Source organism: Varroa destructor, unplaced genomic scaffold (genome assembly GCF_002443255.2).
Source record: "Varroa destructor unplaced genomic scaffold, Vdes_3.0 BEIS01000003.1, whole genome shotgun sequence".
In the NCBI taxonomy this organism is placed as follows: Eukaryota; Metazoa; Arthropoda; class Arachnida; order Mesostigmata; family Varroidae; genus Varroa; species Varroa destructor.
Genome location: NW_019211456.1, coordinates 1,671,270 through 1,685,502, shown reverse-complemented (window position 1 = coordinate 1,685,502; position 14,233 = coordinate 1,671,270). Strand labels below are relative to the sequence as shown.

Genomic DNA, 14,233 nt, shown 5'->3' with positions numbered 1-14,233 from the left:
TTGACGTTACGAGACGTTCTGATATAGTCAGACATTTAAATCATCGTTGTTCTGACTATTGCATTTTAAACGTATATTAACTTTACGGTATTATCGGAATTCTGAACTAATGTCAGAACTCTTTTGTCTCTACTGTATCAAACTGGTGGAGGCGTAATAAATACTTTCTAAACATCAAAAACCTTGCTCTATGTATTAGCATAAGGGTGAGACCCGTTCGTTTGACATGGTTTAGTAAGGCGGCCATTAAGCGTCGTTCCCAGGTTGCAAAGTTTCATTGCATAACATAATCTTAAAAATATTCCAAATATCGTACTAGAAATACTCTAAAAGAATGAATGATTTTTACAATTAATATTGCTATATGTCGTGCTATTTTTCAATTGTGGAAAGGTTTTTTTCTATTTTCAAAAAACTCGAGGCGTAGCTCGTTTGTGTGTGTTTGGCTTCACCGTTTAAAGATTAAGCTGTGCCGATAGTTAACGACTCTGTGCCTTTTGCTTTCTTCGATCGTATATAATCATACGCTTCGCAAAAACTATTCTCGTCGACTCTGGTAGAAGAAATAATAATTGTCGCTCAATGCGGCTCCTAAACAATTAAATGTCGATATCGTAATCGTTACTACTCATGAACGGACTCGCTCCGGATTTGCTCAGTCTTAACAGTTCTAGAGAAAATAGTTTTGTGTATGTCCTGGGAGTTTCAAGAAAAAATCCTACTCAGGTATACTCACACCGTATACGAGCCAGCCGTAACGTGGCGCCATTTTTTGTTCGGCTGATCCTTATTGTTTTTTTGGCGCTTCGGTCTGCTGAGCGACAGTATGTAAATGTGGTTTCCATAGGTACGTAGCGTTTCCTCGAATCCGCCACGAGCAAACGTGTATCAATAAGGCGATGCTGATTGATATTAACTACGATACTAAGATTGCCTATTTCTTCCCTTTAAGGTTACGCGATATCTATTGCATTACCAGTAATGGTAGCACGAGAGGGCTAGTGAAAGATTCAAACACAACCGTTAGTCTATGGCAGATTTCAGACAGCTTCAATCGGTGGTGTCTCGTGGTCCTCGATTTATTTTCTCGCTTAAATTTATCTTTTGTTTTTCTTTCTTTTCGTCGTAATGTTGTTATAGAAGCTAGAGAAGCGGCGACGGCCATGGAGAAAGTCGACGTCTCGCTACCGTTGAAATAGACGGGACGAGATTGTGATTGTTCAATACGTCGTCAGCGCTAATGCCGTAAAAATAAGAGCGGCGGCGGCGGCGGCGGCGGCGGCGGCGGTGGTGACTGCACCAGAAACAGCCGTTTACCTACGGCCGGTCACCTTCGCTCCGTGGAAAATTGAAAGCCTTTTCGTAGAAAGTGTATTCATCGCTAATTTACTGTTACGTTCAGCTTCGTTGGGCGAGGGCGTGCGCCTGTGACCGTTGTTGCTTGCTGTTACTGTTAGCCCATTTTGTCAGCCCAATGGTGGGCGTATGTAGAGGTGTCTATACTGGTGCACTATTCGTGCTATGTTCGCCTCGAAAACTCTCAGAAGATGGAGCAGAAAAAGGAATGAGGCAACGAAGGCATGATGCCTCTTCTGAACGGACCTCATACGCTGAGTACATTTAGTGGCACCTCGTAGAGATCTATGGTTTGTAGGGTTGCTCAGAGGCGCTCAAAATTGCTAGCGTCACGGCTCGCTACTGTTCACCCGTCCACTTAACTTCTTAAGTTATAGAAGACCTGCTAGATGAAACGAACCGGGTGCAGGAGGAGGGGGTTGGACACAACAGACAGCGTACGAGCGGCGCAGATAAGACAGAACTTCAATAAGCCGTTCAGTAGACAAAAAGAAAAAAAGATTCTACGAGCCTTTGCGAATGCGTCGTTAAGTTTAGCCACTTTGCTGTGAGCCCGTTTTAACATGGAGCAAGAGAACTACATCAGTGAATGTTACATATGTTGTACGGCGACGGAAAGCATACAAGATCCATCAATTAAATTCGCCAGCGGGTTCACGAATACGTTCATCTGAAACAGGTACCACTGGTAAAAAAAACTCAGTCCGGGAAGGACATAGGCAAGCTTGCAATCATGACCGTGCTTTGAAAATGGCTAATAAGCGATTAGAGTCTATATAACGTGACGCAGTCAAGGTGAGCGTAGGCAATATTGAATCACTGGGAATGGGAATTCAAATACATGGGAAAATTTGATTGAATTATCTATATTTGCTCAGATTCAGTCTTAAAAAATCGTACGTTCGTGTTTAAATGGGCGACCTATAGTTGTTATTTTACGTAAACCCGCGTCGGTTTATTATCGTATTTTTCATTTCCATTTATTGGGAACTATCGTATTCGTTCGAGGGTTTAGCTCTGTGAACTTAGACAAGCGAAACGGGTATCGTCTTGAACTTTAATTTTCGTCAGTTGAAAATCAACTGGTTACCAGGTTAGATAGGCCAGCGATCCACCTTAGCTAGCAATACTGTATTGGAGTCACGCGGTTTGTTCTTCTCCGTTATTTTCGGTTTCACGTACGAATTGCAAAAGCAGCACGACGGTAAAGCGTCGCTGGATGGCTACGGCAATTACCCACTTTATTTGGTTGCTCCCGTCGGCTTTGTTCGGATCTATTGGCCTGTGGCTAAATATATTCCACGAAAGGGCAACAGGTACGTCGACGTCCATCTTGTAAATCGGTTCTCGGCCCACTCTCGTTGATTCGATGACCGCGAATGTGAAGTTGAGACATGGCCAGAATTGTGGCCGTAGGCCTCGAAGCTAGTTTCAGGTCGATAGCTTTGCGATGCTTGTCCAGATTAACTTAGTACTAGCTTGACTCATGCGCAACATTTTTATATCCTTGTGAGTCATCGAGACCGTTTACATAAGCATCAACAGTACCACCGTATCGTAGCTGAATGTTAGTTAGATACATTTAACATGGAAATAACGTATTACCGGATAGACTGATAACTCGTCTATTACTTTCAGGTTATTGCACGGTAGGAGTTCAGAAACGATTTCTTTGATGTGTTGCGTGTCAGCTTTTAGTTTCACGATAAAACGCAATAGAGAACCTATACGTTTAGGAAAAATCAAATAAAAGAGAAAAATACAAGGAGGTTTTTCTATTAAATTGTACGTCAATCGGAAGAGACAATGGCCTTCTTCCAAACTGGTCACCTTAAGACAAATAAATAAACAATAATATGGAGACGGGTTCATCACAGAAGGTGCGCAAGAGACCCGACCTAGGAAAAGAAAACCAGCCACACGCCACAGCATAACTAGAGCTTGATACTGGGATATGTCGTTGAACATTTGAAGCAAGCTGAGTGAAGTGTTGAAGTAATACTCTTGAGTCCTTAAAACGTGTCAACGAAATCATAACGGAGCGATTTGAATGATCTGAGTGAGAAAATCGTAGTCGAACTATAGGCATAGTATATAGTATGGATGATACACATACGAGGATGAGAAAATGGACCAGCTTGAATGCTTACAGGCAAAAATTACGCGGCTGTTGTAGAGGTGTTATTCTATTTGTGACCAGACAGAGATTGACTGGGACGGGCTATTCGGTCTCTGAGCGGAGTATTGACACATCTATGCTAAATTATTTTTTAATTTAATTTTTTATTTTATATTTAATCTTCACTATTAATTATATACATTTACATTTTTAAATAAAAACTTTAAAAAGAAAAAAACAGTCAATTAGCAAATACAGTTTATAAAGAAGCAGAATTTTCTATTCATGTACCTTAATAATGCTGCTTATTCAATTTGAGCTATATATAACTATAGTGTTGCTTCATACGTAGTGTTTCTGTCTTTTTTGAGCGAATATTCTACAAGGCTATTGTTACTTCATTGCTTCGTCTACCCCACAAAATTTATTTTTAGTTCGAATTTCAAATATGATAACGAAGGAAAAACTGTATTTTGGAGTCCTTGTTCATTACGCTTTGTTTAAATTTTTTTTTTACGCAAAAAAAAAACTACCGAAGTAATTTCCATATTTCGAGTTTTAAGTCCGATATCCCTATTACGCATTCCGTCACACGTCTAATTTTCGACACGAAAGGAAGTCGGTCTAGACCACGACGTGTCCTCGAGACTAGTAGGCCAAATACATTACTCACTAGGCCATCACGGGGACCCGGAGGTCAATATCCTGCAGCTAAGGTATGTCTCTTTATCTCCTTTAAAGGTGTAGATGAATTCGGGAACAGCGCACGGTAAGTGTCATTGGTGAGTTCGGCTGTTTTTGACGTTGCTGAACCGCGGATTGAAAATACTGTTTTAACCAATTGACATATATACACGCACAAGTTTGAGGTACGGTTAATATTTCTGATCTGGATTAAGAGGCGACAAACTTTTCAGAGCAAAAATAGAGCTTGCCAATAATACGTAATTCTTAATTATCAGCAATAAACAGAACGAACAAACAAACATTATTTATGCTACAACCTATTACAAGCGAATTGTAGATGAAGCTTTTGTGTTCGCTGGAAGGCCAACTTGTCAATCCTTGAGGAGCTCAAGTGGAAATCTCCAAGGCATATGGAAATACCAACATTCTACAATAGTCTTCGTATTTCAATGTTAACTTACTAGCTACCTAATAGAGTGGTATTCGTCACTGTTCACGTAACTTCTACTTCGTTCGGTTGTTATAACCCGTCCTATCGAAAGCTAAGGCAAGAGCACGAGATCTGTCAATATGTATCATCATTATTACTTTACAATGCTGGAGTGATACTTGAAGTTTCTGGAAGGTATACGTCTTCCTATGAGAGTATCACGGGACGATTCGCAGCAGATTATGTTGGCAATCTGTTTATAATTCCAGTTTATATTGTACGAACAAACTTACGTGGCTTTGCTCATAAGTTTCAGAAAGGCTCCGTCCATCCATTAAAAAGAAGCTGTAAGCGGTATCTTCTGCTCAAGTTAGTTCGTTGACTGGGATTACTTATTCACCTATCTAAAGATAAAGAGCACGAATTTTCACTGGGCTATAGGCAAAATAACGTATCCTTAGATCTGCCAATATGTTAATAAAGGCTGTGCTAACTCTATGCTTCTTAAGCGCTTTAGAGCGCTGGTCTCTTATGCCTGTTTCATACACGTGTACTTGTATGTTTTGGTGTAATAAAATGTCTGCTATATTTGATATACAATTGCTTTAAAAATATGACCGGAACTATATGCCATCTGTAACACTCAATAAAATAGTCGAATCAACCTAGGCGAACTCTGTGAGGTATTTGAAGCGCTTATTTACTATAAAACGGTGAATCTTAGCAGTTATTTTGAATTAGCGCGAACGTATACTGGGAAGAGGTAACGTCCAGTTATTATTATATAGCCAGATCAGACAAACTGATATTCTAAAGTAGACTTGAACGCTACCGTGATGGAGAAGAGATCGTTTCCTATTGGTTTATCGTGCCTTTTGGAGAAGCACCTCATTTTCCTGTGCAACTTCCTCTGAAACTCGAGCCCACGGTCTCTTCGGTACTCTTACCAATGCAGGCAGCAATCGGCCGACTGCTCGCTCGCTCGCTCGCTTGCAATGCCTCTTGAGGCCGCGCCGTCGCCGCCGCTTGCGCTGGTAAAACGCAAATTTAATTTTTCCTTCAGTTCGTCGTGGAACGACAAATACAAGTCTTAGTTGAGTGAGAGAGAGAGTGAGAGAGAGAGAGAGAGAGAGAGAGAGAGAGAGAGAGAGCGCGCGAAGACATGAGTAAAAGTAATGTGCAACGGCACGGCGGAATGGAGAAAAAGAGGAAACGCGGGGGGGGGGGGGGGGGGGGGGGGCGCTTGAGCTGCTGGGGTAGGAAGAGTCGACGCGTAGAAAAAGAAGATACGACACAGGGAGAGAGAAATGGAACGATAGAATCAGCCATGTCGATCGGGTGTAGATAGGCGGGGTGGGAGCAAAGGTCCCGATGACAGACTGCTGACTGGTTGACTGGGGTACAACTGCGTGATCGCAAAAGGACTGAGAATCGAAAGAGACCGGCCGGTGGAGAAGCAGGAGAACCTCAGCTTAGCTCAACGGTGCCGAACGCGTCGGCGTCGGCATCGATGAGTGGGCGACATCAAAGGCCCTCGGCGCATCGGCAAGGTGCAGATGTACTTGGTCCTAGCCATCTAGAGGGAACAAGGAAGGCCTCCAAATGGCCGCGAAAAGGGCCTGGTCAGAAAGAACCGTTCGCCAAAGTCACGAGCGACATTGGAATGTACAAATATTTTGCACAGGTAACAACTGTACTGACGCTCAATCGGATTTCTGTGTCTTGGAAAGCGAAACAAAATAGAAAAGACTCTAAACCCAATTACATGATCGTGGACTGGGGCATTTAGTCGCCAACTAATTGGAGCTGCGTTTCAGAGCGCAAGCCACTATTACTGTCCATACCTTGCTTCTGCACTAACAACTAATTAGTTCTCAATTTTGTTCGCTGCTCCTTGATTGAACTGACATATCAGATGCTCGGATCTTTTAGTTCTTCCAGAGTATAGCTTGCATTGACCATCACTTTAGCATTTGATTACTGGTTCTCCTATGGAGCGCCACCATGTATGCCTCAATGATCGCAATCAGTCTTGACATCCTGTTCGCCCGAACCGAAGGCGACACATGTACTCGAAATAGCTTCAGGTGTGGTTTGAAAACAGTGATGGATCATTTAGACTTTTTCTCCCTAAGTGGGTGGAGGAAAAATCGCCATCGGCGGGGCGTCGAGGGGGGGATGAAGCATTCGCTGCTATGAACGAACCGAAACCGATGGATATCAGACGCTGTAGAAGTAGCAGCAGCAGCAGCAGCAGCAGCAGCAGCAGCAGCAGCAGCAGCAGCAGCAGCAGCAGCAGCAGCAGGAGCAAAAGGAACGTCAGCGTGTCTAGTATTGGGGGCAGTGTTAGCCGATGCTATGGCCCCCACTGCCCCGGAGGAGGAGGAATACGGCGGGGGCGACGACTGCCGACTGCGGAGTGAGTTGTAACTGGATTAACATCAAAGGGAAGACAGATAAGGGAAGAGGCAGAGGAAAGGATAACACGAGGTCGAACAAGTCACGATCAGAGTAACAAAGCTGTCGGGAATGGGGAGACGAGGTACAGGAAGGTGGGATGGTGATGACGACGACTGTGCAGGCGATGAACGGAGAGCATGCGAAGAATGAGTTTTAGGAGCAGACAGCCCGCGTACCCAGACACACGAACGGCCATGGTGACGTGCATACGCGAACACAGATGTACAGACCGACGGGACCAGGAAGACTAGACGATGAATACGAGAAAAAGAAAAGAAAACTGGTAGAGGCGAAGGAGAGGAGAAGGTCGGGTAGTCATCGCCAAGGCGTAACTTTCCTATGAAGCTCAGTCCACCCACCTAGCTAGGTACCCATACGATACTCAGCCGCGTATCTGCCGCGTCATGGAGGCCGGCGAGTCTATCTCTGTTTGCCTGTTCGCCGGTCGCATTGTACGACGACATGTCACAGCCGTAGCCGTCCACTAAAATCCCGGTAAAAGTTCAGTCACTCGTACAACTTTGTCGCTAGAAGAGCAGGAAAAAAGCAGAAAGAAGAGATTCAGGTAGAGCAAAGATGCAAAGAGATCCGTTTACCCTTTATGTCAGCACATTGTAAGCCATGATGACCCACTCCTTTAGCATCGGCTGCTGTCAACGAAAGGGCTAGCAGCAGAACATAGACGACTCCCTTCAAGCAGCTCCTTACAATCGTACCGTCCGTCCTATAACACAGCAAAACAACGGCAGCAGCAGTACCAGTAAGTACTATAATCGTATCGAAATAGCTTGTTGTCCGTTGGTAGTCTCGAAAACGAGACGTTGGGGAACATTGACTAGCTTCTCTTCGAAAGCTTGTGTCAGGTTGACAGCGCACGTTGGTTGTAAACTCCCTTTGGATTTTTACCGCTGCCGCCAATGAAATAACAGCGCTCTGTTCATCTGTTTGTTGAAGCCATAGCTGCTCTGTTATGTTGCCTTGAATAGAAAGAGCAAACCGTATCAATTTGTTTCGAACTTTTCAAATGGCCTTTCTGGGACTTCGATTGCATAGCGACCCCTTCAGCAAATGATGAATGCAGAAATTGGATATGAAAGAGGTGGGGCGTAATAGTCTTTTAAGCCCTTTTCGGACCCAAAAAGGATTTGAAATCACTGAGAATGGAGGAGGACCTGGCCGGTTTACTCTCGCGAAATGTAAAGAATAGTAAAACGCATTCGAATTATTTCATAGTCGCATTCATCTCGCCTGTATGTATTACAGAACAAACTTCCTTTGAGGACCCACCAAGAACGTTATTGTTACAGGAGCGTAGTTGAAGCCCCGGGCGGTAGCAGTACAGGAGAACCGGTCGAAGCATACCGCGCCGCACAACGGAATCGACGGTTGCACTGGAGCGTACGATGGCTGAGCCCGTGCTATGCCCCCGTGGCATAACGTGCAGCGCTAAAGCAATGAGCACCACCAACAGTCCACGTCGGGGTAAACATCGAATTCTCAATGTAAGCAACGCGAAGTGCGTTCATACTTACTTCGCCTAACAAGTGAGCGTTAAATTTCTAGGCAGTTGTTACCTTCTTGTTGCTTGCATAGGGATATAATCGTCTAATACAGTTGCCCTAAAAAAACAGAAATGATATGTAAATACCGAGCAGAACTTGGCAAGATTTTATGCTAAAGGAACTGCTTAAAATGTCGTTGTTCTTTGTTTTAGATTGTACCGATGCGTTCAGCCGGACGATAGCCTGGGAAGATAACTAACACGCAGTAGTGAAAATACCTCCAAACAACCTAGTCACCACCAAATTATGGTGAGTGCAAGACGCTGTAGCTACAGATGGCACAACAACAAACTACTGCTCCGACTATCGGCGAGGACGATGGCCCGGCTTTGCTGGTCGCGACGAGCCTCCCCCAAGTTTACCTTACTCAACTCTAAAGGAGGGACACGATGACTCCCTTTATGGCCGAACAGGGCGCCTCTACCCCAAAAACATAAGAAGTACAAGCCAGACTGAATCTAGCGTGACGACACGGCTAAACCAGATATGGTCGAGTAGATTTACTCTGTTCAGGTAGGCACATTAGAGTACGGCACTTTAAACAAGGGATCAACAACGAGGCACAGTTCGATATAACCACATAGCAAGTATCATCTTGTACCAATGTTTGCTGTAAGACCCAGTTACTGAGCTCCTTAAAAAAAAGGTAGCCTTTATTTGAGAGCTAATTCCAGTTCTCATATTGAGTGGGTTTATGTCAACGATGTCCCTTCCCTGCTCAGGTAAGAATAGGCTGCTGCTGAAGACGTGGGTTGACTGGCCATAGCGTGGCCACAATCTGGTTAGCTGGGTTATACATGCCACCGGGCTTCAGCGGGAAGCTTCCAGGCCGGTTAACAGCCTATGGCGCCCTAGGGAGGTAGGCTCAAACAGGGGCGGGGGGCACTCAATCCTCGGCCTCAGTCGGAAAAGCAAAACGACTGGCCGATTTTCTTTTAGACAGGCAAGTGTCACCACAATAGTATAGTTCAATGGATATGTTGTTTTACGCTGTGCCTGTTCTATCGCCCACTGACGCCCTTCTCACTACAGAGTTGCAATGAGTTTTATTACCACACCAGAATCTTCTAGTTGGACATATTTACCGCACTGGTTAATATTATACCACTTCGTTCGGTGTCATACCATAATCTTGTTCAAATCATATTGCTTCGGTAATTCCGTTAGCCAGCCTCGATTAGGCACTTATCCTGATACTCTAAGGTGTCTTTTTTCGGTTAACCTATACATTAAAATTAGGTCATCACCGTGCTGCCGTTAAGCGGTGACGCCCTTGTACTTACGCAATTATCGCAAAATTTAACTGTCCCAAACCTCAAAATCGTACGTGTGAACACCTAGGCACGCCATTGGAAAGTATTCTTTTCCAAAAATCGTCAATTATCTTCTAAAGAAAATATCTTATTTGCCTTCACGGTTGAAAATTATTTTTTTTTTTCCAAAAACCTACCTGATTTAGCGTTTTGCATTGACTATATAATACATGTACGTACTTGTTTTCACTCGAAAATTCAGCTTGCGATGTTCAGTGATCGGCAGTGTATACGCGTAGTTTGTTTATAGTTAAACCCAGTATTTTTTGTATTAGCAAAGCGATAGAATATGGTCTGTTTCTCCTGCAGCTCAATATTCCTGAACGTTTTCCAACGATAGTTTTCATTTAGTACTGCTGCTAATCGTGGAAGGTATGACACTCGTGTTACCTGCCGACAGGAACTTTACTATCATAGCTGGCAACTCACTAACTCTATCTAAACGGTCCCGTGTGTAAAAAAAGCCTGAAGGTCTAACAATCAATAGGGTCCATTATATTATGGTAGGTCGCGTGCCAGAAAATAGCGAAATCATATCATCGTCCATCGTTTTGCGAGACTATTAAACAAGATCCATGCATCCAATTGGCGTATCTGACGGCTAACTTTGGCTGGCAACAAAATTCGTATATTTCGATATAGTATAGTTAGCGTAGTTACATATAGGGATAATCCACAGTTCCTATCATCAGATGCCTTGGCTAATTAAGTCCTCGAGCGTAGGCCATGCCGTAATCGTGTCGAATTTTGCAGACAACGCTGCCCGACTTCGCTGACGTAAAAACGTCCATGTAAATAAAGACTGATACACACACACACACACACAAATAACAATAACGACGCCGCTGAAAAAGTTATCAACTTACTTCAATTACGTGTGTTACGTATGTCGACCACTGTACCTGTACATTGCAATTCGCCTATCATAACGAGATTCTCCGCGTACGGACAAATGAATAAAGACCGGACAAATATGCTTTCGACCAAGTCTCGGTTGCCTGGAACGCCTCGCAGCTTCCGGCTTTAAACTCATTTAGACTTCACCACAATTGATGCTACTACCACCAGGATATGTGCGCACTCAGCCTCGTGGCCACGCAACCTTCACATTGCTCCTTCAGGCACTATCGGCAAATGGTAGCATTTGCTTGTTTCACGAAGAACACCCCTCTCATTTATATGGACCACAACTCTAGTACCCACTACAAGCACGATATTATTACTCTGTACCGTGCGTTTTGACGAAAAACGTACGATCCCTGTGTTGCATATCAAGACTTGGATGTCGACGAGGAGCTGGCTGCCTAACCAACACGTTCTCGCTAACTAGCACCACTTTTTACTACTACTACCACTAATAAACTTTTTAATTAAATTATTAAAGATAATAAAATTAAGAATTACTATAAACAGTTCGTTTTTTTTTTAATACCTTCACTTGTTTTTCTTTTTGTTTCATAACGAAAACGTGTTCTCCTTGCACATCCTAAATAAGCTTTGAACATTTTACATCTTCAAATTAGCCTGACTTGGGTAATCACAGAAACCGCCTGGCTTATTCTCTTCTGTTCAGTAAACTAGCATCTTTTTTTTTTTGTTTTGTTTTTTATGTCTAGTTTATCCTACGTCTGAGCTCAGCAAGATCGTCTGCGGTTATTGCTAATTTTATTAAAAAAAAAAAAAAGCGTCATTACACTTAATCATCGTACGAACAGGAGTTGTTTGCAAAACGCTATAATCGATCAAGTGGCGCTGTCAGTGAATGAGAAGTATAATAATAAGGAGCAGTTTCACTCAACGCTAGAACGTCCTATTAACCATAATAAAAACAAATAGGTTTATCGTGAGGCCACAAAGAAACGCATACGGATAGTCTGTGTCTCTGTAATGGTGGCTGGTGTTAAGAAATACAACGCTAAAGTAAATCGTGTTGTAAATAAGATAAAGTATATGTGTTGATCAGGTGGAATAGGGTAGGTTAGAGTTCATGACAACGTATAGGATCCCTAGACTCCTGTACCTCATATTTTGCATTGACAGTCAATTACGTTATTACGTTTATTAGCTGGTCCATGGGTGAGACGATGGCTATATGGGACGTACGATGCGATTCCATTCCATCGCAAAATCTCTGCTGTTGGTCATAACCAATTTTTTTTGTTCTGTCTGCATGTTATTACTATGACACGTAGTAAAATCAGATTATCATAGCGGTTACGTATAGATAGTGGAAGCGACAAAACGAATTGCAACAGGAAGTTGGCGGCCCTAACGCTCCGCGGCCTTTATTACAACAACGAAAATAGATTTTCGTCCTATGGAAGAACAGGCCCGTTTCGAATGGTGCACAATCATCGTATGCCGCAGCTTTCTCACAGAACACTTGGCCACGGTTGAACCATTAGCGATGTAATGGGTTGTGTTATCCGATGAAAAAAATTTCGACTTCCGCGAAGGACGGGACGTACATCAAATAAGTGCTCAGCTATTTTTCCTTGTCGAGAAGATTGTTCCTGTTGTTATTGTTTTGTCTTTCGGATTGCTTTTTGTTGTCGCACCAGCACGAACAGATGTATCAACGTGTCTCCGTCGGAAAAGCTCTCAGATGATCTTGTTCATCGGACTTTTATATGGGAAACTCGTTTTGTCTTCATCAGCTTTTGGTATCTTTGATCACCTTCAGCGAGTTAACTTCACTTGCTGCGTGAGGCTGCCTCTTTTGCATGCTAGTGGAGCAATAAACGTTCCGAGAAACTATCACTGCTTAGTCTATGTATATATATATATATATATATATATATAGAGAGAGAGAGAGAGAGAGGGAGGGAGAGGGGAAATGATGTAACGGGATTTTTTACTTGTGTTCGCCCTTTTGTTTATTTTGGTTAAGTCGTGTTCCATGCCGGTGTGAAAGATCAGTCGATTAATAGGGCCACCGTACATTGACATATATTTTAGGTGCATAATATATTTTTAGGTTTATTTTAAGAGTTGGATTTAGAGTGTTAATTAAGCAGATGAAACTTGTTTATAGCGTTAGTGTATTATGACCTCTGCGTTACGCGTCTAAAATAGAGCATTCGTTTCTTTGCGATGTGAATGAACACCATGGCCGAGACGTTGATTGTATAGCAGCGATAACCCGCTCGGATTCTGAAAGCGAGCGGTAGAAAGTTATCTCGGAGGGGTGTTCTTTCTTTGATGTCTCAGGAGTCTCTATCCGGATACGTCGTTCATCAGGTCGTGCTGACTGGGACTGCGTTGGAGTAACAGAATTTGCTGGCAACGAAACAGTTAAAAGGGATGAACGGGATTTTCAATTCCTCTCTACGTATGCCACAGAGAAGCGACCGCTGTGGGTACGCTCGTTGGCTGTCAGCTGAATCTCTCAAAGTGTGCGTGTTGTTAGAACTCTCCTGAGAATCCCTCTTAATTATTACTACGGTCATGATTTCAAGGGCATCAAACCCAATTTTGATCTTGAAGCTTTTGCTTTACTAGGTCTAAAGGGTAGGTTGCAATAGGTGGACGTTTGAGCGCAGTAACAACGTATTCCATAGGACCTTGAAGTTATGAAACTGTATATTTATATATGTCCGAATAACCGACTAGTTCACTATATGCAACCCAATAAAAATTGAACTTGTGTAAAGCTACCTCTATCAGTTCGAACGACGGCTCACGACAGATCGAACGTGAAGACTACGGCGATTTTCTCGATGCGATCGCCTTCCGCTTATCTTTCTCGAATCAAGAGAAGCGTTGAGATGGTGGTGTCACTCTTGCTGGTGTCATGACGGCCCTACTAGCTCCCACTGGCCGCTACTGGCTGAGTTGGCGCCTCTTTCCATGAGTCCGAGCCCCCGCTGGCGACGAAAAGGACGACGACAGCGGCAAGGGGAGAGAGAAGGCACGGACCGGCGGGCGAACGAGCGAGCGCTGTCTCCTGTTCGCCCGCGCTTTCCCCTTGGGAGTGATCTCTTATAATTAACATATGTGACCTGTCGAGCTGTCGTCCTGAGCAGAGAAGAAGCGTGGCTAGCCAGTCAACGAGAGGACGAAAACTGTGCGAGACAAAGCGCCAGCAATAGCAGCATGGAGAGGCGGCGGTAGCGGTAACAATAGCAGCAGCTAAAGTAGAGGCAGCCAGCCAGCGGTGCAAGACCCGACGAGATGGTGGTGCTTGAGCTGCCAGCAAAGCGAGCAAATGCGCACTGCCGTCGCTGCCCCTCTGACCGACGACCCACTGACTCTTGGAGACTTTCTTGACCCCTACTGTCCTTTCCTGAATTTTGCCCGCTACTCC

At 43.8% G+C, this 14,233-nt stretch overlaps 1 long non-coding RNA gene across 1 annotated transcript; it reads left to right on the top strand.

Annotated features, from left to right (window-relative positions):
• The first annotated feature begins 789 nt into the window (after positions 1-789).
• Positions 790-11,276, top strand: LOC147756372 (uncharacterized). The gene is made up of 3 exons (XR_015324492.1): positions 790-2,035; positions 8,360-8,554; positions 8,767-11,276. It is a non-coding gene; the product is annotated as an uncharacterized LOC147756372 (long non-coding RNA).
• Positions 11,277-14,233: the final 2,957 nt, after the last annotated feature.